This window comes from Cucurbita maxima, unplaced genomic scaffold (assembly GCF_002738345.1).
Source record: "Cucurbita maxima cultivar Rimu unplaced genomic scaffold, Cmax_1.0 Cma_Scf00009, whole genome shotgun sequence".
Lineage (NCBI taxonomy): Eukaryota > Viridiplantae > Streptophyta > Magnoliopsida > Cucurbitales > Cucurbitaceae > Cucurbita > Cucurbita maxima.
Window position 1 is genome coordinate 1,190,214 of NW_019272025.1, and position 26,354 is coordinate 1,216,567.

Sequence of the window (26,354 nt, forward strand, 5' to 3'; positions counted from 1 at the left end):
GTATATGGGTGTGTATCCGTCTCCCTAGTAGACGCTTTTTAAAATGTGAGGCTCACGACGATACGTAACAGATTAAAATAGATAATATCTACTAGCAGTTGGGTTGAGGAACGAAACAATCCTAATAAGGGTGCGAAAACCTGTCCCTAACAGGCGCGTTTTAAAACTGTGAGGCTGGTGGCAATACCTAAAGACAAAAATGGACAATGTCTGCTAGCGGTGGGCTTGAACTTTTACAAATGATATCAAAGCTAGTCACTAGGCGATGTGCCAGTGAGGACGCTTGGCAATCAGAACGGGTCGATGGTGAGATCCCACATCAATTAGAGAGGTGAAGAAACACTTCTTGTAAGGGTCTGAAAACCTATCCATAGTAGATGTGGTTGAAAACCGTGAGGGAGATAACGAGACGTAAAGAAAGAAAACAGAAAATATCAACTAACGGTGGTCTTGGATTGTAACAAATGTTGGCTGGAATAGCTCTGTTTGTTAGAGCATGTGGCTATTAACCACAAAGTGGGAGGTTCAAGCCCAACTTGTAGCGATGGGAATGTAGCGCATACCTTATAATTGTATTTGGTGAATCTCCCTAGAACAAATTTTCAATCAACTTCGGTTTGCGATGGTAACTGCGTACGAGAAACAATTAATCATGTTTTGACACTTTTTAAAAAAAAGCATTGGTGGGTTCAATTGATATCCACCGGGGGTGCGAAGTTCCATTTCTTAGCTTTGAAATGTTCGAAACAAACCAAAAAATGGTAAGAGTAGTAGTTATGTAACTTTTGCTTCCGTTTTACCTAACCCAACTTTGTCAGAAGTGGGATTTGAACCCACGCCCTCTTACGAGGACCAGAACTTGAGTCTGGCGCCTTAGACCACTCGGCCATCCTGACTACTAATTGTTTGTTGCCAGATTGGTTTGAGGGAGAAATTCATCATTCCGTATATGGGTGTGTATCCGTCTCCCTAGTAGACGCTTTTTAAAATGTGAGGCTCACGACGATACGTAACATATTAAAATAGATAATATCTACTAGCAGTTGGATTGAGGAACGAAACAATCCTAATAAGGGTGCGAAAACCTGTCCCTAACAGGCGCGTTTTAAAACTGTGAGGCTGGTGGCAATACCTAAAGACAAAAATGGACAATGTCTGCTAGCGGTGGGCTTGAACTTTTACAAATTATATCAAAGCTAGTCACTAGGCGATGTGCCAGTGAGGACGCTTGGCAATCAGAACGGGTCGATGGTGAGATCCCACATCGATTAGAGAGGTGAAGAAACACTTCTTGTAAGGGTCTGAAAACCTATCCATAGTAGATGCGGTTGAAAACCGTGAGGGAGATAACGAGACGTAAAGAAAGAAAACAGAAAATATCAACTAACGGTGGTCTTGGATTGTAACAAATGTTGGCTGGAATAGCTCTGTTTGTTAGAGCATGTGGCTATTAACCACAAAGTGGGAGGTTTAAGCCCAACTTCTAGCGATGGGAATGTAGCGCATACCTTATAATTGTATTTGGTGAATCTCCCTAGAACAAATTTTCAATCAACTTCGGTTTGCGATGGTAACTGCGTACGAGAAACAATTAATCATGTTTTGACACTTTTTAAAAAAAAGCATTGGTGGGTTCAATTGATATCCACCGGGGGTGCGAAGTTCCATTTCTTAGCTTTGAAATGTTCGAAACAAACGAAAAATGGTAAGAGTAGTGTAGATATGTAACTTTTGCTTCTGTTTTACCTAACCCAACTTTGTCAGAAGTGGGATTTGAACCCACGCCCTCTTACGAGGACCAGAACTTGAGTCTGGCGCCTTAGACCACTCGGCCATCCTGACTACTAATTGTTTGTTGCCAGATTGGTTTGAGGGAGAAATTCATCATTCCGTATATGGGTGTGTATCCGTCTCCCTAGTAGACGCTTTTTAAAATGTGAGGCTCACGACGATACGTAACATATTAAAATAGATAATATCTACTAGCAGTTGGATTGAGGAACGAAACAATCCTAATAAGGGTGCGAAAACCTGTCCCTAACAGGCGCGTTTTAAAACTGTGAGGCTGGTGGCAATACCTAAAGACAAAAATGGACAATGTCTGCTAGCGGTGGGCTTGAACTTTTACAAATGATATCAAAGCTAGTCACTAGGCGATGTGCCAGTGAGGACGCTTGGCAATCAGAACGGGTCGATGGTGAGATCCCACATCGATTAGAGAGGTGAAGAAACACTTCTTGTAAGGGTCTGAAAACCTATCCATAGTAGATGCGGTTGAAAACCGTGAGGGAGATAACGAGACGTAAAGAAAGAAAACAGAAAATATCAACTAACGGTGGTCTTGGATTGTAACAAATGTTGGCTGGAATAGCTCTGTTTGTTAGAGCATGTGGCTATTAACCACAAAGTGGGAGGTTTAAGCCCAACTTCTAGCGATGGGAATGTAGCGCATACCTTATAATTGTATTTGGTGAATCTCCCTAGAACAAATTTTCAATCAACTTCGGTTTGCGATGGTAACTGCGTACGAGAAACAATTAATCATGTTTTGACACTTTTTTAAAAAAAAGCATTGGTGGGTTCAATTGATATCCACCGGGGGTGCGAAGTTCCATTTCTTAGCTTTGAAATGTTCGAAATAAACCAAAAAATGGTAAGAGTAGTAGATATGTAACTTTTGCTTCCGTTTTACCTAACCCAACTTTGTCAGAAGTGGGATTTGAACCCACGCCCTCTTACGAGGACCAGAACTTAAGTCTGGCGCCTTAGACCACTCGGCCATCCTGACTACTAATTGTTTGTTGCCAGATTGGTTTGAGGGAGAAATTCATCATTCCGTATATGGGTGTGTATCCGTCTCCCTAGTAGACGCTTTTTAAAATGTGAGGCTCACGACGATACGTAACATATTAAAATAGATAATATCTACTAGCAGTTGGATTGAGGAACGAAACAATCCTAATAAGGGTGCGAAAACCTGTCCCTAACAGGCGCGTTTTAAAACTGTGAGGCTGGTGGCAATACCTAAAGACAAAAATGGACAATGTCTGCTAGCGGTGGGCTTGAACTTTTACAAATGATATCAAAGCTAGTCACTAGGCGATGTGCCAGTGAGGACGCTTGGCAATCAGAACGGGTCGATGGTGAGATCCCACATCGATTAGAGAGGTGAAGAAACACTTCTTGTAAGGGTCTGAAAACCTATCCATAGTAGATGCGGTTGAAAACCGTGAGGGAGATAACGAGACGTAAAGAAAGAAAACAGAAAATATCAACTAACGGTGGTCTTGGATTGTAACAAATGTTGGCTGGAATAGCTCTGTTTGTTAGAGCATGTGGCTATTAACCACAAAGTGGGAGGTTTAAGCCCAACTTCTAGCGATGGGAATGTAGCGCATACCTTATAATTGTATTTGGTGAATCTCCCTAGAACAAATTTTCAATCAACTTCGGTTTGCGATGGTAACTGCGTACGAGAAACAATTAATCATGTTTTGACACTTTTTAAAAAAAAGCATTGGTGGGTTCAATTGATATCCACCGGGGGTGCGAAGTTCCATTTCTTAGCTTTGAAATGTTCGAAATAAACCAAAAAATGGTAAGAGTAGTAGATATGTAACTTTTGCTTCCATTTTACCTAACCCAACTTTGTCAGAAGTGGGATTTGAACCCACGCCCTCTTACGAGGACCAGAACTTGAGTCTGGCGCCTTAGACCACTCGGCCATCCTGACTACTATTTGTTTATTGCCAGATTGGTTTGAGGGAGAAATTCATCATTCCGTATATGGGTGTGTATCCGTCTCCCTAGTAGACGCTTTTTAAAATGTGAGGCTCACGACGATACGTAACAGATTAAAATAGATAATATCTACTAGCAGTTGGATTGAGGAACGAAACAATCCTAATAAGGGTGCGAAAACCTGTCCCTAACAGGCGCGTTTTAAAACTGTGAGGCTGGTGGCAATACCTAAAGACAAAAATGAACAATGTCTGCTAGCGGTGGGCTTGAACTTTTACAAATGATATCAAAGCTAGTCACTAGGCGATGTGCCAGTGAGGACGCTTGGCAATCAGAACGGGTCGATGGTGAGATCCCACATCGAGTAGAGAGGTGAAGAAACACTTCTTGTAAGGGTCTGAAAACCTATCCATAGTAGATGCGGTTGAAAACCGTGAGGGAGATAACGAGACGTAAAGAAAGAAAACAGAAAATATCAACTAACGGTGGTCTTGGATTGTAACAAATGTTGGCTGGAATAGCTCTGTTTGTTAGAGCATCTGGCTATTAACCACAAAGTGGGAGGTTTAAGCTCAACTTCTAGCGATGGGAATGTAGCGCATACCTTATAATTGTATTTGGTGAATCTCCCTAGAACAAATTTTCAATCAACTTCGGTTTGCGATGGTAACTGCGTACGAGAAACAATTAATCATGTTTTGACACTTTTTAAAAAAAAGCATTGGTGGGTTCAATTGATATCCACCGGGGGTGCGAAGTTCCATTTCTTAGCTTTGAAATGTTCGAAACAAACAAAAAAATGGTAAGAGTAGTGTAGATATGTAACTTTTGCTTCCGTTTTACCTAACCCAACTTTGTGAGAAGTGGGATTTGAACCCACGCCCTCTTACGAGGACCAGAACTTGAGTCTGGCGCCTTAGACCACTCGGCCATCCTGACTACTAATTGTTTGTTGCCAGATTGGTTTGAGGGAGAAATTCATCATTCCGTATATGGGTGTGTATCCGTCTCCCTAGTAGACGCTTTTTAAAATGTGAGGCTCACGACGATACGTAACAGATTAAAATAGATAATATCTACTAGCAGTTGGATTGAGGAACGAAACAATCCTAATAAGGGTGAGAAAACCTGTCCCTAACAGGCGCGTTTTAAAACTGTGAGGCTGGTGGCAATACCTAAAGACAAAAATGGACAATGTCTGCTAGCGGTGGGCTTGAACTTTTACAAATGATATCAAAGCTAGTCACTAGGCGATGTGCCAGTGAGGACGCTTGGCAATCAGAACGGGTCGATGGTGAGATCCCACATCGATTAGAGAGGTGAAGAAACACTTCTTGTAAGGGTCTGAAAACCTATCCATAGTAGATGCGGTTGAAAACCGTGAGGGAGATAACGAGACGTAAAGAAAGAAAACAGAAAATATCAACTAACGGTGGTCTTGGATTGTAACAAATGTTGGCTGGAATAGCTCTGTTTCTTAGAGCATGTGGCTATTAACCACAAAGTGGGAGGTTTAAGCCCAACTTCTAGCGATGGGAATGTAGCGCATACCTTATAATTGTATTTGGTGAATCTCCCTAGAACAAATTTTCAATCAACTTCGGTTTGCGATGGTAACTGCGTACGAGAAACAATTAATCATGTTTTGACACTTTTTAAAAAAAAGCATTGGTGGGTTCAATTGATATTTTCTTAGCTTTGAAATGTTCGAAACAAACCAAAAAATGGTAGGAGTAGTGTAGATATGTAACTTTTGCTTCCGTTTTACCTAACCCAACTTTGTCAGAAGTGGGATTTGAACCCATGCCCTCTTACGAGGACTAGAACTTAAGTCTGGCGCCTTAGACCACTCGGCAATCCTGACTACTAATTGTTTGTTGCCAGATTGGTTTGAGGGAGAAATTCATCATTCCGTATATGGGTGTGTATCCGTCTCCCTAGTAGACGCTTTTTAAAATGTGAGGCTCACGACGATACGTAACATATTAAAATAGATAATATCTACTAGCAGTTGGATTGAGGAACGAAACAATCCTAATAAGGGTGCGAAAACCTGTCCCTAACAGGCGCGTTTTAAAACTGTGAGGCTGGTGGCAATACCTAAAGACAAAAATGGACAATGTCTGCTAGCGGTGGGCTTGAACTTTTACAAATGATATCAAAGCTAGTCACTAGGCGATGTGCCAGTGAGGACGCTTGGCAATCAGAACGGGTCGATGGTGAGATCCCACATCGATTAGAGAGGTGAAGAAACACTTCTTGTAAGGGTCTGAAAACCTATCCATAGTAGATGCGGTTGAAAACCGTAAGGGAGATAACGAGACGTAAAGAAAGAAAACAGAAAATATCAACTAACGTGGTCTTGGATTGTAACAAATGTTGGCTGGAATAGCTCTATTTGTTAGAGCATGTGGCTATTAACCACAAAGTGGGAGGTTCAAGCCCAACTTGTAGCGATGGGAATGTAGCGCATACCTTATAATTGTATTTAGTGAATCTCCCTAGAACAAATTTTCAATCAACTTCGGTTTGCGATGGTAACTGCGTACGAGAAACAATTAATCATGTTTTGACACTTTTTAAAAAAAAGCATTGGTGGGTTCAATTGATATCCACCGGGGGTGCGAAGTTCCATTTCTTAGCTTTGAAATGTTCGAAACAAACCAAAAAATGGTAAGAGTAGTAGATATGTAACTTTTGCTTCCGTTTTACCTAACCCAACTTTGTCAGAAGTGGGATTTGAACCCACGCCCTCTTACGAGGACCAGAACTTGAGTCTGGCGCCTTAGACCACTCGGCCATCCTGACTACTAATTGTTTGTTGCCAGATTGGTTTGAGGGAGAAATTCATCATTCCGTATATGGGTGTGTATCCGTCTCCCTAGTAGACGCTTTTTAAAATGTGAGGCTCACGACGATACGTAACATATTAAAATAGATAATATCTACTAGCAATTGGATTGAGGAACGAAACAATCTTAATAAGGGTGCGAAAACCTGTCCCTAACAGGCGCGTTTTAAAACTGTGAGGCTGGTGGCAATACCTAAAGACAAAAATGGACAATGTCTGCTAGCGGTGGGCTTGAACTTTTACAAATGATATCAAAGCTAGTCACTAGGCGATGTGCCAGTGAGGACGCTTGGCAATCAGAACGGGTCGATGGTGAGATCCCACATCGATTAGAGAGGTGAAGAAACACTTCTTGTAAGGGTCTGAAAACCTATCCATAGTAGATGCGGTTGAAAACCGTGAGGGAGATAACGAGACGTAAAGAAAGAAAACAGAAAATATCAACTAACGGTGGTCTTGGATTGTAACAAATGTTGGCTGGAATAGCTCTGTTTGTTAGAGCATGTGGCTATTAACCACAAAGTGGGAGGTTTAAGCCCAACTTCTAGCGATGGGAATGTAGCGCATACCTTATAATTGTATTTGGTGAATCTCCCTAGAACAAATTTTCAATCAACTTCGGTTTGCGATGGTAACTGCGTACGAGAAACAATTAATCATGTTTTGACACTTTTTAAAAAAAAGCATTGGTGGGTTCAATTGATATCCACCGGGGGTGCGAAGTTCCATTTCTTAGCTTTGAAATGTTCGAAACAAACCAAAAAATGGTAAGAGTAGTAGATATGTAACTTTTGCTTCCGTTTTACCTAACCCAACTTTGTCAGAAGTGGGATTTGAACCCACGCCCTCTTACGAGGACCAGAACTTGAGTCTGGCGCCTTAGACCACTCGGCCATCCTGACTACTAATTGTTTGTTGCCAGATTGGTTTGAGGGAGAAATTCATCATTCCGTATATGGGTGTGTATCCGTCTCCCTAGTAGACGCTTTTTAAAATGTGAGGCTCACGACGATACGTAACATATTAAAATAGATAATATCTACTAGCAGTTGGATTGAGGAACGAAACAATCCTAATAAGGGTGCGAAAACCTGTCCCTAACAGGCGCGTTTTAAAACTGTGAGGCTGGTGGCAATACCTAAAGACAAAAATGGACAATGTCTGCTAGCGGTGGGCTTGAACTTTTACAAATGATATCAAAGCTACTCACTAGGCGATGTGCCAGTGAGGACGCTTGGCGTTCAGAAGGGCTCGATGGTGAGATCCCACATCGATTAGAGAGGTGAAGAAATACTTCTTGCAAGGGTTTGAAAACCTATCCATAGTAGATGCGGTTGAAAACCGTGAGGGAGATAACGAGACGTAAAGAAAGAAAACAGATAATATCAATTAACGGTGGTCTTGGATTGTAACAAATGTTGGCTGGAATAGCTCTGTTTGTTAGAGCATGTGGCTATTAACCACAAAGTGGGAGGTTCAAGCCCAACTTGTAGCGATGGGAATGTAGCGCATACCTTATAATTGTATTTGGTGAATCTCCCTAGAACAAATTTTCAATCAACTTCGGTTTGCGATGGTAACTGCGTACGAGAAACAATTAATCATGTTTTGACACTTTTTAAAAAAAAGCATTGGTGGGTTCAATTGATATCCACCGGGGGTGCGAAGTTCCATTTCTTAGCTTTGAAATGTTCGAAACAAACCAAAAAATGGTAAGAGTAGTAGATATGTAACTTTTGCTTCCGTTTTACCTAACCCAACTTTGTCAGAAGTGGGATTTGAACCCACGCCCTCTTACGAGGACCAGAACTTGAGTCTGGCGCCTTAGACCACTCGGCCATCCTAACTACTATTTTTTTGTTGCCAGATTGGTTTGAGGGAGAAATTCATCATTCCGTATATGGGTGTGTATCCGTCTCCCTAGTAGACGCTTTTTAAAATGTGAGGCTCACGACGATACGTAACAGATTAAAATAGATAATATCTACTAGCAGTTGGGTTGAGGAACGAAACAATCCTAATAAGGGTGCGAAAACCTGTCCCTAACAGGCGCGTTTTAAAACTGTGAGGCTGGTGGCAATACCTAAAGACAAAAATGGACAATGTCTGCTAGCGGTGGGCTTGAACTTTTACAAATGATATCAAAGCTAGTCACTAGGCGATGTGCCAGTGAGGACGCTTGGCAATCAGAACGGGTCGATGGTGAGATCCCACATCGATTAGAGAGGTGAAGAAACACTTCTTGTAAGGGTCTGAAAACCTATCCATAGTAGATGCGGTTGAAAACCGTGAGGGAGATAACGAGACGTAAAGAAAGAAAACAGAAAATATCAACTAACGGTGGTCTTGGATTGTAACAAATGTTGGCTGGAATAACTCTGTTTGTTAGAGCATGTGGCTATTAACCACAAAGTGGGAGGTTTAAGCCCAACTTCTAGCGATGGGGATGTAGCGCATACCTTATAATTGTATTTGGTGAATCTCCCTAGAACAAATTTTCAATCAACTTCGGTTTGTAACTGCGTACGAGAAACAATTAATCATGTTTTGACACTTTTTAAAAAAAAGCATTGGTGGGTTCAATTGATATCCACCGGGTGCGAAGTTCCATTTCTTAGCTTTGAAATGTTCGAAACAAACCAAAAAATGGTAAGAGTAGTTAGTTATGTAACTTTTGCTTCCGTTTTACCTAACCCAACTTTGTCAGAAGTGGGATTTGAACCCACGCCCTCTTACGAGGACCAGAACTTGAGTCTGGCGCCTTAGACCACTCGGCCATCCTGACTACTAATTGTTTGTTGCCAGATTGGTTTGAGGGAGAAATTCATCATTCCGTATATGGGTGTGTATCCGTCTCCCTAGTAGACGCTTTTTAAAATGTGAGGCTCACGACGATACGTAACATATTAAAATAGATAATATCTACTAGCAGTTGGATTGAGGAACGAAACAATCCTAATAAGGGTGCGAAAACCTGTCCCTAACAGGCGCGTTTTAAAACTGTGAGGCTGGTGGCAATACCTAAAGACAAAAATGGACAATGTCTGCTAGCGGTGGGCTTGAACTTTTACAAATGATATCAAAGCTAGTCACTAGGCGATGTGCCAGTGAGGACGCTTGGCAATCAGAACGGGTCGATGGTGAGATCCCACATCGATTAGAGAGGTGAAGAAACACTTCTTGTAAGGGTCTGAAAACCTATCCATAGTAGATGCGGTTGAAAACCGTGAGGGAGATAACGAGACGTAAAGAAAGAAAACAGAAAATATCAACTAACGGTGGTCTTGGATTGTAACAAATGTTGGCTGGAATAGCTCTGTTTGTTAGAGCATGTGGCTATTAACCACAAAGTGGGAGGTTTAAGCCCAACTTCTAGCGATGGGAATGTAGCGCATACCTTATAATTGTATTTGGTGAATCTCCCTAGAACAAATTTTCAATCAACTTCGGTTTGCGATGGTAACTGCGTACGAGAAACAATTAATCATGTTTTGACACTTTTTAAAAAAAAGCATTGGTGGGTTCAATTGATATCCACCGGGGGTGCGAAGTTCCATTTCTTAGCTTTGAAATGTTCGAAACAAACCAAAAAATGGTAAGAGTAGTAGATATGTAACTTTTGCTTCCGTTTTACCTAACCCAACTTTGTCAGAAGTGGGATTTGAACCCACGCCCTCTTACGAGGACCAGAACTTGAGTCTGGCGCCTTAGACCACTCGGCCATCCTGACTACTAATTGTTTGTTGCCAGATTGGTTTGAGGGAGAAATTCATCATTCCGTATATGGGTGTGTATCCGTCTCCCTAGTAGACGCTTTTTAAAATGTGAGGCTCACGACGATACGTAACATATTAAAATAGATAATATCTACTAGCAGTTGGATTGAGGAACGAAACAATCCTAATAAGGGTGCGAAAACCTGTCCCTAACAGGCGCGTTTTAAAACTGTGAGGCTGGTGGCAATACCTAAAGACAAAAATGGACAATGTCTGCTAGCGGTGGGCTTGAACTTTTACAAATGATATCAAAGCTAGTCACTAGGCGATGTGCCAGTGAGGACGCTTGGCAATCAGAACGGGTCGATGGTGAGATCCCACATCGATTAGAGAGGTGAAGAAACACTTCTTGTAAGGGTCTGAAAACCTATCCATAGTAGATGCGGTTGAAAACCGTGAGGGAGATAACGAGACGTAAAGAAAGAAAACAGATAATATCAATTAACGGTGGTCTTGGATTGTAACAAATGTTGGCTGGAATAGCTCTGTTCGTTAGAGCATGTGGCTATAAACCACACAAAGTGGGAGGTTCAAGCCCAACTTCTACGAGGATGTCAGAAGTGGGATTTGAACCCACGCCCTCTTACGAGGACCAGAACTTGAGTCTGGCGCCTTAGACCACTCGGCCATCCTGACTACTAATTGTTTGTTGCCATATTGGTTTGAGGGAAAAATTCATCATTCCGTATATGGGTGTGTATCCGTCTCCCTAGTAGACGCTTTTTAAAATGTGAGACTCACGACGATATGTAACAGATTAAAATAGATAATATCTACTAGCAGTTGGATTGAGGAACGAAACAATCCTTATAAGGGTGCGAAAACCTGTCTCTACAAGAGCGTTTTAAAACTGAGGCTGATGGCAATACCTAAAGACAAAAATGGACAATGTCTGCTAGCGGTGAGCTTGAATATTTACAAATGATATCAGAGCTAGTAACTAGGCGATGTGCCAGTGAGGACGCTTGGCACTCAGAAGGGCTCGATGGTGAGATCCCACATCGATTAGAGAGGTGAAGAAATACTTCTTGCAAGGTTTTGAAACCTATCCATAGTAGATGCGGTTGAAAACCGTGAGGGAGATAAGGAGACGTAAAGAAAAAGAACAGACAATATCAACTAACGGTGGTCTTGGATTGTAACAAATGTTGGCTAGAATAGCTATGTTTGTTAGAGCATGTAGCTATTAACCACAAAGTGGGAGGTTCAAGCCCAACTTCTAGCGATGGGAATGTAGCGCATACCTTATAATTGTGTTTGGTGAATCTCCCTAGTACCAATTTTCAATCAACTTCGGTTTGCGATGGTAACGAGAAACAATTAATCATGTTTTGACACTTTTTAAAAAAAAGCATTGGTGGGTTCAATTGATATCCACCGGGGTGCGAAGTTCCATTTCTTAGCTTTGAAATGTTCGAAACAAAACAAAAAATGGTAAGAGTAGTAGATATGTAACTTTTGCTTCCGTTTTACCTAACCCAACTTTGTCAGAAGTGGGATTTGAACCCACGCCCTTTTACGAGGACTAGAACTTGATTTCGATGCCTTAGACCACTCGGTCATCCTTACTACTTATTGTTTGTTGCTAGATTGGTTTGAGGGGGAAATTCATCATTCCGTATATGGGTGTGTATCAGTCTCCCTAGTAGACGCTTTTTAAAATGTGAGGTGATGACGATACCTAACAGATTAAAATAGATAATATCTACTAGCAGTTGGATTGAGGAACTAAACAATCATTATAAGGGTGCGAAAACCTGTCCATACGGGCGCGTTTTAAAACTGTGAGGCTGATGGCAATACCTAAAGACAAAAAATGGACAATGTCTGCTAGCGGTGAGCTTGAACTTTTACAAATGATATCAGAGCTAGTCACTAGGCGATGTGCCAGTGAGGATGCTTGGCACTCAGAAGGGCTCGATGGTGAGATCCCACATCGATTAGATTGGTGAAGAAATACTTCTTGCAAGGGTTTGAAACCTATCCATAGTAGATGCGGTTGAAAACCGTGAGGGAGATAACGAGACGTAAAGAAAGAAAACAGACAATATCAACTAACGGTGGTCTTAGATTGTAACAAATGTTGGCTGGAATAGCTCTGTTTGTTAGAGCATGTAGCTATTAACCACAAAGTGGGAGGTTCAAGCCCAACTTCTAACGATGGGAATGTAGCGCATACCTTATAATTGTGTTTGATGAATCTCCCTAGTACCAATTGTCAATCAACTTCGGTTTGCGATGGTAACGAGAAACAATTAATCATGTTTTGACACTTTTAAAAAAAAAAGCATTCGTGGGTTCAATTGATATCCACCGGGGGTGCGAAGTTCCATTTCTAAGCTTTGAAATGTTCGAAACAAACCGAAAAATGGTAAGTAGTAGACATGTAACTTTTGCTTCCGTTTTACCTAACCCAACTTTGTCGGCTTACGAGGACCAGAACTTGAGTCTGGCGCCTTAGACCACTCGGCCATCTTGACTACTAATTGTTTGTTGCCAGATTGGTTTGAGGGGGAAATTCATCATTCCGTATATGGGTGTGTATCCGTCTCCCTAGTAGATGCTTTTTAAAATGTGAGGCTGACGACGATAAGTAACATATTAAAATAGATAATATCTACTAGCAGTTGGATTGAGGAACGAAACAATCCTTATAAGGGTGCGAAAACCTGTCCTTAACAGGCGCGTTTTAAAACTGTGAGGCTGATGGCAATACCTAAAGACAAAAATGGACAATGTCTGCTAGCGGTGGGCTTGAACTTTTACAAATGATATCAAAGCTAGTCACTAGGCGATGTGCCAGTGAGGACGCTTGGCACTCAGAAGGGCTCGATGGTGAGATTCCACATCGATTAGAGAGGTGAAGAAATACTTCTTGCAAGGGTTTGAAACCTAACCATAGTAGATGCGGTTGAAAACCGTGAGGGAGATAACGAGACGTAAAGAAAGAAAACAGACAATATCAACTAACGGTGGTCTTGGATTGTAACAAATGTTGGCTGGAATAGCTCTGTTTGTTAGAGCATGTGGCTATTAACCACAAAGTGGGAGGTTCAAGCCCAACTTCTAGCGATGGGAATGTAGCGCATACCTTATAATTGTATTTGGTGAATCTCCCTAGAACAAATTTTCAATCAACTTCGGTTTGCGATGGTAACTGCGTACGAGAAACAATTAATCATGTTTTGACACTTTTTAAAAAAAAGCATTGGTGGGTTCAATTGATATCCACCGGGGGTGCGAAGTTCCATTTCTTAGCTTTGAAATGTTCGAAACAAACCAAAAAATGGTAAGAGTAGTAGATATGTAACTTTTGCTTCCGTTTTACCTAACCCAACTTTGTCAGAAGTGGGATTTGAACCCACGCCCTCTTACGAGGACCAGAACTTGAGTCTGGCGCCTTAGACCACTCGGCCATCCTGACTACTAATTGTTTGTTGCCAGATTGGTTTGAGGGAGAAATTCATCATTCCGTATATGGGTGTGTATCCGTCTCCCTAGTAGACGCTTTTTAAAATGTGAGGCTCACGACGATACGTAACATATTAAAATAGATAATATCTACTAGCAGTTGGATTGAGGAACGAAACAATCCTAATAAGGGTGCGAAAACCTGTCCCTAACAGGCGCGTTTTAAAACTGTGAGGCTGGTGGCAATACCTAAAGACAAAAATGGACAATGTCTGCTAGCGGTGGGCTTGAACTTTTACAAATGATATCAAAGCTAGTCACTAGGCGATGTGCCAGTGAGGACGCTTGGCAATCAGAACGGGTCGATGGTGAGATCCCACATCGATTAGAGAGGTGAAGAAACACTTCTTGTAAGGGTCTGAAAACCTATCCATAGTAGATGCGGTTGAAAACCGTGAGGGAGATAACGAGACGTAAAGAAAGAAAACAGAAAATATCAACTAACGGTGGTCTTGGATTGTAACAAATGTTGGCTGGAATAGCTCTGTTTGTTAGAGCATGTGGCTATTAACCACTAAGTGGGAGATTCAAGCCCAATTTCTAGCGATGGGAATGTAGCGCATACCTTATAATTGTGTTTGGTGAATCTCCCTAGTACAAATTTTCATTCAACTTCGGTTTGCGATGGTAACTGCGTACGAGAAACAATTAATCGTGTTTTGACACTTTTTAAAAAAAAGCATTGGTGAGTTCAATTGTGATATCCACCGGGGTGCGAAGTTCCATTTCTTAACTTTGAAATGTTCGAAACACATCCGTAAAATTGTAAGTATAGTAGATATTAACAACTTTGGCTTCCGTTTTACCTAACCCAACTTTTGGATGTTGGAAGTGGGATTTGAACCCACACACTCTTACGAGGACCAGAACTTGAGTCGGCGCCTTAGATCACTCGGCCTTCCTAACTACTAATTGTTTGTTCTTAGATTGGTTTGGGAGGGAAATTCATCATGCCGTATATGGGTGTGTATCCGTCCCCCTAGTTGACGCTTTTTAAAATGTGAGGTTGACGACGATACGTAACGGATTAAAATAGATAATATCTACTAGCAGCTGGATTAAGGAACGAAACAATCCTTATAATGGTGCGAGAACCTCTCCCTAACAGGCGCGTTTTAAAACTGTGAGTCTGATGGCAATACCTAAAGACAAAAATGGACAATGTCTGCTAGCGGTGGGCTTTAACTTTTACAAAAGATATCAGAGCTAGTCACTTGGGGATGTGCTAGTGAGGACGCTTGGCACTCAGAAGGGGTCGTTAGTGAGATCCCACATCGATTAGAGAGTCAAAGAAACATTTCTTGCAAAGGTCTGAAAACCTATTCATAGTAGATGCGATTTAAAATCGTGAGGGAGATAACGAGACGTAAAGAAAGAAAGCAAACAATATTAACTAAAGATGTTCTTGGATTGTAACAAATGTTGGCTGAAATAGCTTAATTGGTTAGAGTGTGTGGTTGTTAACCACTAGGTCAGGGGTTCAAGCTCTCATTCTATCGATGGGAATGTTGTGCATACCTTATAATTGTGTTTGGTGCTTCTACCTACTATAAATTTTCAATCAACTTCGATTTGCGGTGGTAACGTGTACGAGAACCAATTAATCATATTCAAAACAAGCCCATAATGGTTGTAGATATTATCAACTTTGGCTCCTGTTTTGTCTAACACAACATTTGGATGTCAAAAATGGGATTTGAACCAACACCCTCTTACAAAGACCAGAACTTGAGTCTAGGGCCTTAAACCACTCGGCCATCCTGACTACTAATTGTATGTTCCCAGATTGGTTTGAGAGGGAAATTTATCATTTCGTATATGGGTGTGTAAACGTCTACCTAGTAGACGCGTTTTAAAACTGTGAAGCTGACGAGGATAGGTAACGGATTAAAATAGATAATATCTACTTGATGTTGGATTGAGGAATGAAACAATCCTAATAAGGGTGCAAAAACCTCTCCCTAACAGGCGCGTTTTAAAGCTGTAAGGCTGATGGCAATACCTTCACAGACGAGGATACGTAACGGATTAAAATAGATAATATCTACTTGATGTTGGATTGAGGAATGAAACAATCCTAATAAGGGTGCGAAAACCTCTCCCTAACAGGCGCGTTTTAAAGCTGTAAGGCTGATGACAATACCTAATAACAAAAATGGACAATGTCTGATAGTAGTGGGCGTGGACTTTTACAAATGATATTAGAGCTAGTCACTAGGCGATGTGCCAGTGAGGACGCTTGGCATTCAGAAGGGGTCGATCCCACATCGATTAGAGTGGTGAAGAAACATTTCTTGCAAGGGTCTTAAAATCTATCCATGGTAGATGCGGTTGAAAATCGTGAGGGAGGTAACGTATCGTGAGGTAACGTGTACGAGAACCAATTAATCATGTTCGAAACATGCCCATAATGGTAGAAAGAAGATACTATCCACTCAGTCTCTCATTTTCCCTAACAACATTTATAGATGTCATAAGTGGGATTTGAACCCATGCCCTCTTAGGAAGACCAAAACATGAGTCTGGCACCTTAGACCACTCGGCCATCCTGACTACTAATTGTGTGTTCAAAGATTGGTTTAAGAGGGAAATTTATCATTCCGTATATGGGTGTGAAATCGTCTCCCTAGTAAACACATTTTAAAATTGTGTGGATGACGGCGATACATAACGAATTAAAATAAATAATATCTATTAGCTGTTCGAGAGAGGAACGAAACAATCCTAATAAGGGTGGAAAAATCTCTCCCTAACAGACGCGGTTTAAAACTGCGAGGCTGACGATAATACCTAATGACAAAAGTGGACAATGTCTGCTAGCAATGGGCTTGGACTTTTACAAATGATATCAGAGCTAGTCACTAGGTGTGTCAGTTGGGATGCTTGGCATTCAGAAGGGGTTGATAATGAGATCCCACATCGATTAGTGAGGTGAATAAACATTTCTTGCAAGGGTCTAAAAACCTATCCATAGTAGATGCGGTTTAAAATCGTGAGGGAGATAACGAGATGTAAAGAAAGAAAGCAGACGCAGACAATATCAAGTAACGATGGAGAAAGAAAGCAGATGAGACAATATCAAGTAACGGTGGAGAAAGAAAGCAGATGAGACAATATCAAGTAACGGTGGAGAAAGAAAGCAGACGCAGACAATATCAAGTAACGGTGGAGAAAGAAAGCAGACGAGACAATATCAAGTAACAGTGGAGAAAGAAAGCAGACGAGACAATATCAAGTAAGGGAAAACGGGAGCCAAAGTGGATAATATCAATTAAAATTAAAATTGTGTGGATGGAAAATGTAGCGCATACCCTTTCCTTGTTAATTGTGTTTGTTGCTTTCTCCCTAGTAAAAATTTTCAATCAGCTTCAGTTTGTGGTGGTAACATGTACCAAAACCATATAATCATGTTCGAAACAGGCGCCTATAATGGGGGGTAAGCAGAGTAGGAGGGTAGATATTATCCACTTTGGCTCCCATTTTCCCTTACAACATTTAAATGTCAGAAGTAGAATTTGAACCCACACCCTCTCATGTGGACTAGAACTTGAGTCTGGCGCCTTAAACCACTCGACCATCCTAACTACTAATTGTTCATTCCCAGATTGTTTTGCGAGGGGAAATTATCATTCCGTATATGGGTGTGTAAACGTCTCCCTAATAGATGCGTTTTAAAACTGTGAGGCTGACGACAATACGTAATGGATTAAAATAGATAATATCTACTTGTTGTTGGATTGAGGAACGAAACAATCCTAATAAGGGGGCGAAAATCTCTCCCTAACAGACGCGTTTTTAAACTGTTAGGCTGGTGACATTACTTAATGACAAAAATGGACGATGTCTACTAGCAGTGGGCTTGGACTTTTACAAATGATATAGTCACTAGGCGACGTGCCAGTTGGGATGCTTGCCATTCAGAAGGGGGGTCGATAGTGAGGTGAAGAAACATTTCTCGCAAGGGTCTGAAAACCTATCCATAGTGGATGTGGTTTAAAATTGTGAGAGAGATAACGAGACGTAAAGAACGAAAGAAGACAATATCAAGTAACCGTGGTCTTGGATTGTGGCTATTTTTTAACAACAAGGTTCGAAGGTTCAGCCCTCCCCCTTCTAATTGTGTTTGCTGCTTCTCCCTAGTACAAATTTTTAATCAACTTCGGTTTGCAGTGGTTACAAATACCTAATGGGCCAAAATGAACAATATCTACTGGCAGTGAGCTTGGACTTTTATAAATGATATTAGAGCTAGTCACCAGACGATTAGTACATGTGGTTTAACTGTGATGATTGTCAATCACCTTCTTGACCAAAAGGTTCTCCTATGTGATGATAAACTTTAACAATCATGTTTTGACCACTTTTAAAAATTAACAGTGAGATGGATGGTTCCATTTACAATAGTAGATATTTTCCACTTTGGCTCGCCATTTGCTTATCAAGCATATTAGATGTTAGAAGTGGGAATTGAACCCACGCCCTCTTACAAGGGCCAAAACTTAAGTATGATACCTTAGACCACTCAACCATCCTGACTACTCATTGTCCATTCTCAGATTGGCTTGAGAGGGAAATTTAGCATTCCATATATGGGTGTGTAAACGTCTCCATAGTAGACGTGTTTTGAAACTGTGAGGCTAATGACGATACATAACAGATTAAAATAGATAATATCTACTAGCTGTTGGTGTTGGAGAGTGGAACGATAATATCTAATTGTTGTTGGTGGAGAGAGGAACGAAAATATCTACTAGCTGTTGGTGTTGGAGAGAGGAACAAAACTGACGACGATACATAACGGATTAAAATAGATAATGTCTACTAGTTGTTGGTGTTGGAGAGAGGAACGATAATATCTACTAGTTGTTGGTGTTGGAGAGAGGAACAAAACTGACGACGATACGTAACGGATAAAATAGATAATATCTACTAGCAGTTGGAGAGAGGAACGAAACAATCGTAATAAGGGTTCGAAAACTTCACCCTAATAGGCGTGAATACCTAATGGGAACTGATGGACAATGTCTGCTAGCAGTGCACTTGTACTTTTACAAATGATATCAGAGCTAGTCACTAGGCGATGCGTTAGTGAGGACGCTTGGCCCTCAAAAGGGGTGGATTGTGAGATCCCACGTCGATTGGAGAGGTGAAGAAACATAAACCTCTCCCTGATAGATGCGGTTTAAAACCGTGAGGGTCACAGCAATATGTAACGGACGAAAACAAGCATTATCAATTAATGGTGGTCTTGGAATCTAAAAAATGATTGGTTGGAATATCTTAGTTGGTTAGTGCATGTGTTTGTTAACCACAAGGTTGGAGGTTCCAAACCCTCCTTCTAGCAATTTTGAATGATGCCATACCTTATAATTATTCTGAAAATTTGAAGTTTAAAAATCATGTTTCGACACTTTTTAAAAACACCGATGAGTTCGAAGTTCCATTTAAAGTAATAGATATTATCCACTTTGGCTAAAAGTGAGATTTAAACTCACGCCCTCTTACGAGGACAAAAACTTGAGTCCTTAGACTACTCGACTATCCAAACTACTTATTGTTCATTATTGTTCATTCCCGGATTGGCTTAATAGAGGAATTTAGCAGAGTTGGTCAAGCCCTCCTAACTTACTATGCTGCTTACCTTAAACTTACTATGCTTTTGACTCTAGCCCAGAATAGTAGATACTGGCCCTAGAAAATTAATAACTATTTCCCACTTTCCACTCCTCCTCAGTTTAATTGGGTGGGTATAACCAGATAATAGATAACTAAAAATTAGGCACTGAGTACTTTCCTCGGTTTACTGGGGTTTAACCCGATAATAGTTAATTAAAAATTAGGGATCTATGTAACATGGGTTCATTTGTGTGGGATTAACCGGATAATAGTTAACTAAAAATTAGAGATCTATCTAACATGGGTTCACTTCCCACCCACTTTAATTGGGTTTATCATCTAACATGGGTTTCCACTCCTGTATTTTCCTCAAAATTAGGGATCTATCTAATATGGGTTCACTTCCCACTCACTTTAACTAAGTGGGTTTATCATCTAACATGGGTTTCCACTCCTGTACTTTTCTTAGTTTAATGGTGTGGGTTTCACCGAATAATAGTTAACTAAAAATTAAGGTTCTATCTAACATGGGTTCACTTCCCACTCACTTTAACTATGTGGGTTTATCAGAAAGTTACCTAAAAAATAGTCACTTCACATCTAACATGGGGTTTTTTAGGGATCTATCTAACATGGGTTCACTTTAACTGTGTGGGATCTATCTAACATGGGGTCACTTCCCACTCACTTCAACTTTGTGGGTTTATCATAAAGTTACCTAAAAAATAGTCACTTCCCATCTAACATGGGGTCACTTCCCACTTTCCACTCGTGTACTTTCCTCAGTTTAATTGTGTGGGTTTACCAGGATAATAGTTAACTAAAAATTAGGGATCTATCTAGCATGGGTTCACTTCGCACTGATAATAGTTAACTAAAAATTAGGGATCTATCTAGCATGGGTTCACTTCCCACTCACTTTAAAAAATAGTCACTTCCCACTTTCCACTCCTGTACTTTCCTCAGTTTAATTGTGTGGGTTTAACCAGAGAATAGTTAACTAAAAATTAGAGATCTATCTAACATGGGGTCAGTCACTTCCCATTGTGTGGGTTTAACCGGATAATAGTTAACTAAAAATTAGGGATCTATCTAACATGGGTTCACTTTAACTGTGTGGGATCTATCTAACACGGGGTCACTTCCCACTTTCCACTTTTGTACTTTCCTCCGTTTAATGTGTGGGTTTAACCAGGATAATAGTTAACTAAAAATTAGGGATCTATCTAACATGGGTCCACTTCCCACTCATTTAACTGTGTGGGTTTATCAGAAAGTTACCTAAAAAATAGTCACTTCCCACTTTCCACTCCTGTACTTTCCTCAGTTTAATTGTGTGGGTTTAACTGGATAATAGTTAACTAAAAATTAGGGATCTATCTAACATGGGGTCAGTCACTTCCCATTGTGTGCGTTTAACCCGATAATAGTTAACTAAAAATTAGGGATCTATCTAACATGGGTTCACTTTAAGTGTGTGGGATCTATCTAACATGGGGTCACTTCCCACTTTCCACTCCTGTACTTTCCTCAGTTTACATGGGTGGGTTTAATTGGATAATAGTTAACTAAAAATTAGGGATCTATCTAACATAGGGCCAGTCACTTCCCACTTTCCACTCCTGTACTTTCCTCAATTTAATTGTGTGGGTTTAACTGGATAATAGTTAACTAAAAATTAGGGATCTATCTAACATGGGGTCACTTCCCACTCACTTTAACCGTGTGGATTTAAGAAAGTTACCTCAAAAATAGTCACTTCTCATCTAACATGGGGTCACTTCCCACTTTCCACTCGTGTACTTTCCTCAGTTTAATTGTGTGGGTTTAACCAGGATAATAGTTAACTAAAAATTAGGGATCTATCTAACCTCGGGTCACTTCCCACTCACTTTAACTGTGTGGGTTTATTACCTAAAAAATAGTCACTTCCCACCCACTTTATCTAACATGCCGTGACAAAATTAGTTGGCCACTTCTAACACTTTTAGTCTAAATAGTTATTTAAATATTGCAATCAAATGAGGAATAAATGTACTGGTTTTTAGCAACAACAAAATTTAAGGTTTTCGGTCTCGTGCACTTTTTGTTATTTTCTTCCTGTTCTCACCGACAACGAGCTGCTCAGTCAAAAGACAGTAGATATCACCGATGATGACATTTGTAGATTTGTTTGTGTTGCTTTTTGGGCACTTTCTAGGTCTGTTGCGTCTTCCTCTTCTTCCAGAATAATGAACCTGTAATAGTCTACTTGTTATCGCTAACATTACACCAATCTCACTTCTTCTCTTCTTCGAATACGACATCTCTACTTCCATGAATTTTCTCGTGTTGCGGATCATATAACCTGTGTGTCTTGGTTCCATCCTCTACGCCAAAGTACACCATCTTTTGGCTTCTGTTCTCAAGCTTTTTTATATATGGCTTTGCAATCTTAACATATGTTATACAACCAAAGAATCTTAGGTACTCAAAGTGAGGTGTCTTGTCAAACCATGCTTCGTAGGGGATGCAAGTGTCTAGTGCCTTTATTGGTAAACGATTTAGAAGATAAACCGCAAGTCGTATTGCCTTGCCCCAGAAAATCGCCAGGATTTGCAGGCTCTTGACTAAGCTTCTTGTAATGTTCATTATGGTGCGAATTCTTCGTTCGACCACACCATTTTATTGTAGAGTGTACAGAGAGTGAGTTGACGTTTGATACCTTCCTCCTCAAAAAATTTGAGAAGTTCTGGGATAAGAACTCGCCATCTCAATTGCAAAGTTTTCAACTTGAGATCATACCCATTTTCAACGAATATTTTGAATTTCTTTAACATAGATTCTCATTTTTCTTTGAGCATGTACACCCACATCCAACGACTATAATCATTGACAAGTAAAAGAAAATACTTATTACCCCCAATGATGAGGGGGTGATCGGACCACACCAATATGCATGAACCAGTTGCAGTGGTTACTCAACATGGAAATTTGTTTGAGTTGGGAAAAAACGATCTTGCTTGTTTCGAGACTAGGCAACGTTTACATAGTTTATTCGGATGTATGATTTTGGGTAGCCCTGTAGCCATCTTCTCTTCCATCATTTTGAGCGTTTGAAAGTTCACATGCCCAAGTCTTGCATGTCATAGCCAACCTGGGTCTACAAGTTTCATCATTAGAGAGGTGGGCTGGCTGGTCTCTGATAGTATTATATACAAGTGGTTATGCGATCATTTTATCTTCATCAACAAGGTTCCATTTCTATCGAACATCTTGAGGGACAAGCTAGCTAACTCCACTCTACTTCCTCCTTTCGTCCTCTGACAAAGACTCATAATGTTACTCTTCAAGTTTGGGATATACTATACCTTGGTCAGTAAACATCGGTCACCATTCTTACACTGGAACAAGATGGATCCTTTGCCTTAGATTAGTACAATTGATCCATCGCCAAACTTCACATTTTCAATGACTTCTCATCAAGCTCCTTAAACTTTGTTTGATCTCCGGTCACGTGGTAGTCTGCTCCATTGTCAAGGTACCACATGTTGGTCTCTACTTGGTCTTCTCCTTTTGTGAGAAGGTTCACCATAACCTTCTCATCGTTGAGCATAAACAAGTTAGGCATCTTTTTGACTAACATTAGTGCGGGCTCTTGATCCTGGTGAGTGTGAGGTTTCCCTCCACATCACACTTCTTCTTGTGGCACTCTACTACATAGTGCCCATATGTTCCACAAAAGTAACACTTGATCATACTATTGTCCTTCTAAGGGTTAGAATTATCATGCGTTTGTGAGCTATTGTCAAGATCTCCTCTACCACCACGTCTGCATCCATGTCTACGACCACATTCAAGAACTTTGTTTTTCTTATTATGGCTACAACATCCCTCGTACTTGGAAAAAAATAGTCAACCACATCATTCATTTTCGTCTGTGCGAGCCACTCCACATATGTGAGTAAGAGGTGTTTCTCCTCCTCTATCTTCATAACCAAAAAGTGTCTCCTCATGAATCTTAAGACAAACAAAAATCTTCTCAACTAACATGTTCTTAAGGTCGCTGAACTGCTCGATGGAGGTAACAATTTGTATGAATCTTAGGGGAACAGCTCGAAGGAACTTCTTTACTATGGAGATCGATCGATAAGATAAGGAACTTCTTGGAGGTAATAAATTCTATCTCTATTAATGAGATTTTTTCTATCTATAAAAAAAATAGAAGATAGATTGTATGTCAAATAGCGACTCTATGTACCAAATATTAACATGTTGAAACACTTTCAATTTTTGTTCGAACAACATGAAAAAAAATTGAGACGAGAACGATACTCTTATTTGTTGTATTCGGTTCTTAATATTTATTTAGGTTAGACTAAAAAACTATTTTTTTATATTAAAAACCCATTAGAAGGAAGGGACCAGAGAAATCTTATAGAAATGTTAGTCTTGAAGGCCCTAAAAATGGTGTGAGGTGTTTTTGTATAACAACTTGATAGCACTAGATATAACATGCACCTAGCGCACAAACCTAGCTCAACAAACTCTTTTGATACAAATATGTATACTATACATTAACAATAATTACGATTAAAGTTTAACGGTTACCCTTTACCAATAACATGTATTTAACCTATCAATATAATCATATCGGAAGTGATCTAATGCCTTTATTAGCTACACGATACTATGTGATCTCTGGCCCTTCAAGACAAATTCATATTAAAGATTATTTAACTAGCCTTCATTATAACTTGATTAAGAAGCCTATAACCATGAATCATAGCTAGGATACTATAATTTACCCCTCAAGATATGGATAATTACGAAACTACCATTGTGGCAAGAATCAGACGATCAACCGTGACCACCTGCACAAAATCCATCGAATCTCGACTCTTAGCCGTTGAATCTCCTCCCAAATTGGGTATATTCTAGACCACTCATAGATCATTACACCCAAATTGGATAGCTCGTAGATCGGAGATGATATTTCCAACTGATTTTCTAGAAAATTCAACCTCCAATTCATGATGATTCTGGAGCTCTCAATGTCGGTTTAAGCTTCCCCTATAAATTTTGAAGTTGGGGACTCCTTTGGAGCAAGAATCGAGCAAGGTGGAGCTCCCAATCGTAGGCAATAAGCGTTTAGATTTTGGGTCTCCTACTCTCGGATTTCTTCCAACATTGAGAGCAATTCCCCACCATTTTCTTTCAAACGTATTCCTATAGTTTCTAACAAAATTATCCACAAGCTCTATGAAGGAATAGAGTGCTGAAAGTGCCTAGAAACCATTCTCTCAATCCAATCCGTCATATAGAGCTTCAAGGAAAACTCAGAATTCTAATCCGAGGATACACAAGAATTCATCGAGCAAGGACGATCCCAATAAGTTTCTGCACCTTTAAGGAATGTTTACATAGAGACCACGAAAAGAAATAACCTCGAGAACGTGCCCAATTGAAGAAAATCCGTTTTGGGCTCAAATTGGGGGTAAGTTTCGAATTCCTATCTATAGTCCCATTTCCTTCAAATTAAGGATTCATTTAGCTTTAGAGGAAGGAGTTGAGTAACTTTGATGGAGGAATCGAGAGCTGAAACGTCATAGAACAAGCTTCCAAGAGATCGATTTTATGGCGTTTCAGCTAACTTGCAGACCGATAATGATTCTCCAAAGTTGAGGACACACACTCAACTTCATTCCTCCAAACCAATTCATGTTGCTTGAGGAAAGACTAAGGAAGAGGTTTCGTGAAGAAATCAAGCCTTGAAAACCCCTTGAGTCAGATACTAAATAAGAAATTCTCTATTTTATCTTCGACAAGAAATCATATTTTGGACGAACTTTGGAAGCGAATTTCTTAGGCTACAATCCACAAGAATGTATGAAATCAATTCCTAGCCCTTCCTTGTAACACCATCTTTAAGTTTCATGAAGAAATCGAGGGGAGAAACAATATGATCATTGCTATGGAGGGCAAGTTTCAGACGGGAGCACTATATGTCGCGCGCGTCTTCTTCCCGTTTGGAGGAAGAAGACAATGACATGGCCGATTCAGTTGAACCGGCCATGTCGACCTAAAACTCGACCTTCCCTTGGTCTCTCTCAATTTTAACTCCCTTCCAAATCTGTTCTCACAAAACTGTTTATGGTTCCATAAACTAGACTCAATAAGGAGTCTGTGTAAAGAAATTTGAGGTAATTCGGATACCGGAAGCTTAAGAACGGAGGTCCCAAACATCGACGATGAGGTAAGTAGCAACCTTGATCTTTTTGTTAAGAAATACTTGTAGGAATCACTTGGATTTCCATATGAACCCTAAACAAAGTATGAATTAAAGATATATGAAAGAAAAACTCAAAGAACCGTGAGTTAAGACCCTAAACCGATCAAATTGCTCGACAATTAGGTAACACTAAAATATCCCACTAAATAAACTCTGCTGCCTATGAAACTTTAATGCTTAGCATATTATAGCATGTTGAGGTTAAATATGAAATTTGGTAGTCATTGGATAAGGATAAGTAGGTAACCAAGAAACAGTGCAAAATGAACATAATGCCCCTAAGGATATCTACCTACGGCTGATGACCTAGATGACCTCCAAATACTATGAAACTCTGAAGTAGATCTTATTCTATGATTCTTGATGATGTGGTGAAGCTTGAAAACCATTGGAACTCGTTAAGTAGCAAAACCAAGAATTAGGGGTAAAATGACCAAAATGCCCCTAGGACTACTTAAGATAATTCAAGGTCTACACGTGCTCCAAATGATTTGATACTTTTTATAAGATCTATTATTAAGGATATGACAATATTTTTGAGATTTCAAGTTGATTGGATCAAGTTTGGAACCTAAACCAAGTCAAGACCCAATAAACACTACAAGAATCAAGACTCTTCTAGAACCCT

At 40.2% G+C, this 26,354-nt stretch overlaps 1 protein-coding gene and 14 non-coding genes across 15 annotated transcripts in view; all 15 read right to left on the reverse strand.

Moving 5' to 3' along the window:
• The window catches only part of LOC111483613 (U-box domain-containing protein 4-like), a 261,990-nt gene that overhangs the window by 104,136 nt on the left and 131,500 nt on the right, over nt 1-26,354 (reverse strand). The gene's annotated exons all lie outside the window — the stretch shown is intronic.
• TRNAL-CAA lies at nt 813-896 on the reverse strand. The gene has a single exon. It is a non-coding gene; the product is annotated as a tRNA-Leu (tRNA).
• On the reverse strand, nt 1,759-1,842 carry TRNAL-CAA. Its single transcript has one exon. It is a non-coding gene; the product is annotated as a tRNA-Leu (tRNA).
• TRNAL-UAA lies at nt 2,705-2,788 on the reverse strand. The gene has a single exon. It is a non-coding gene; the product is annotated as a tRNA-Leu (tRNA).
• On the reverse strand, nt 3,650-3,733 carry TRNAL-CAA. The gene has a single exon. It is a non-coding gene; the product is annotated as a tRNA-Leu (tRNA).
• On the reverse strand, nt 4,597-4,680 carry TRNAL-CAA. Its single transcript has one exon. It is a non-coding gene; the product is annotated as a tRNA-Leu (tRNA).
• On the reverse strand, nt 5,522-5,605 carry TRNAL-UAA. The gene has a single exon. It is a non-coding gene; the product is annotated as a tRNA-Leu (tRNA).
• On the reverse strand, nt 6,466-6,549 carry TRNAL-CAA. The gene has a single exon. It is a non-coding gene; the product is annotated as a tRNA-Leu (tRNA).
• TRNAL-CAA lies at nt 7,411-7,494 on the reverse strand. The gene has a single exon. It is a non-coding gene; the product is annotated as a tRNA-Leu (tRNA).
• Nucleotides 8,356-8,439, reverse strand: TRNAL-CAA. Its single transcript has one exon. It is a non-coding gene; the product is annotated as a tRNA-Leu (tRNA).
• On the reverse strand, nt 9,294-9,377 carry TRNAL-CAA. Its single transcript has one exon. It is a non-coding gene; the product is annotated as a tRNA-Leu (tRNA).
• Nucleotides 10,239-10,322, reverse strand: TRNAL-CAA. The gene has a single exon. It is a non-coding gene; the product is annotated as a tRNA-Leu (tRNA).
• Nucleotides 10,921-11,004, reverse strand: TRNAL-CAA. Its single transcript has one exon. It is a non-coding gene; the product is annotated as a tRNA-Leu (tRNA).
• TRNAL-CAA lies at nt 13,709-13,792 on the reverse strand. Its single transcript has one exon. It is a non-coding gene; the product is annotated as a tRNA-Leu (tRNA).
• Nucleotides 16,309-16,392, reverse strand: TRNAM-CAU. The gene has a single exon. It is a non-coding gene; the product is annotated as a tRNA-Met (tRNA).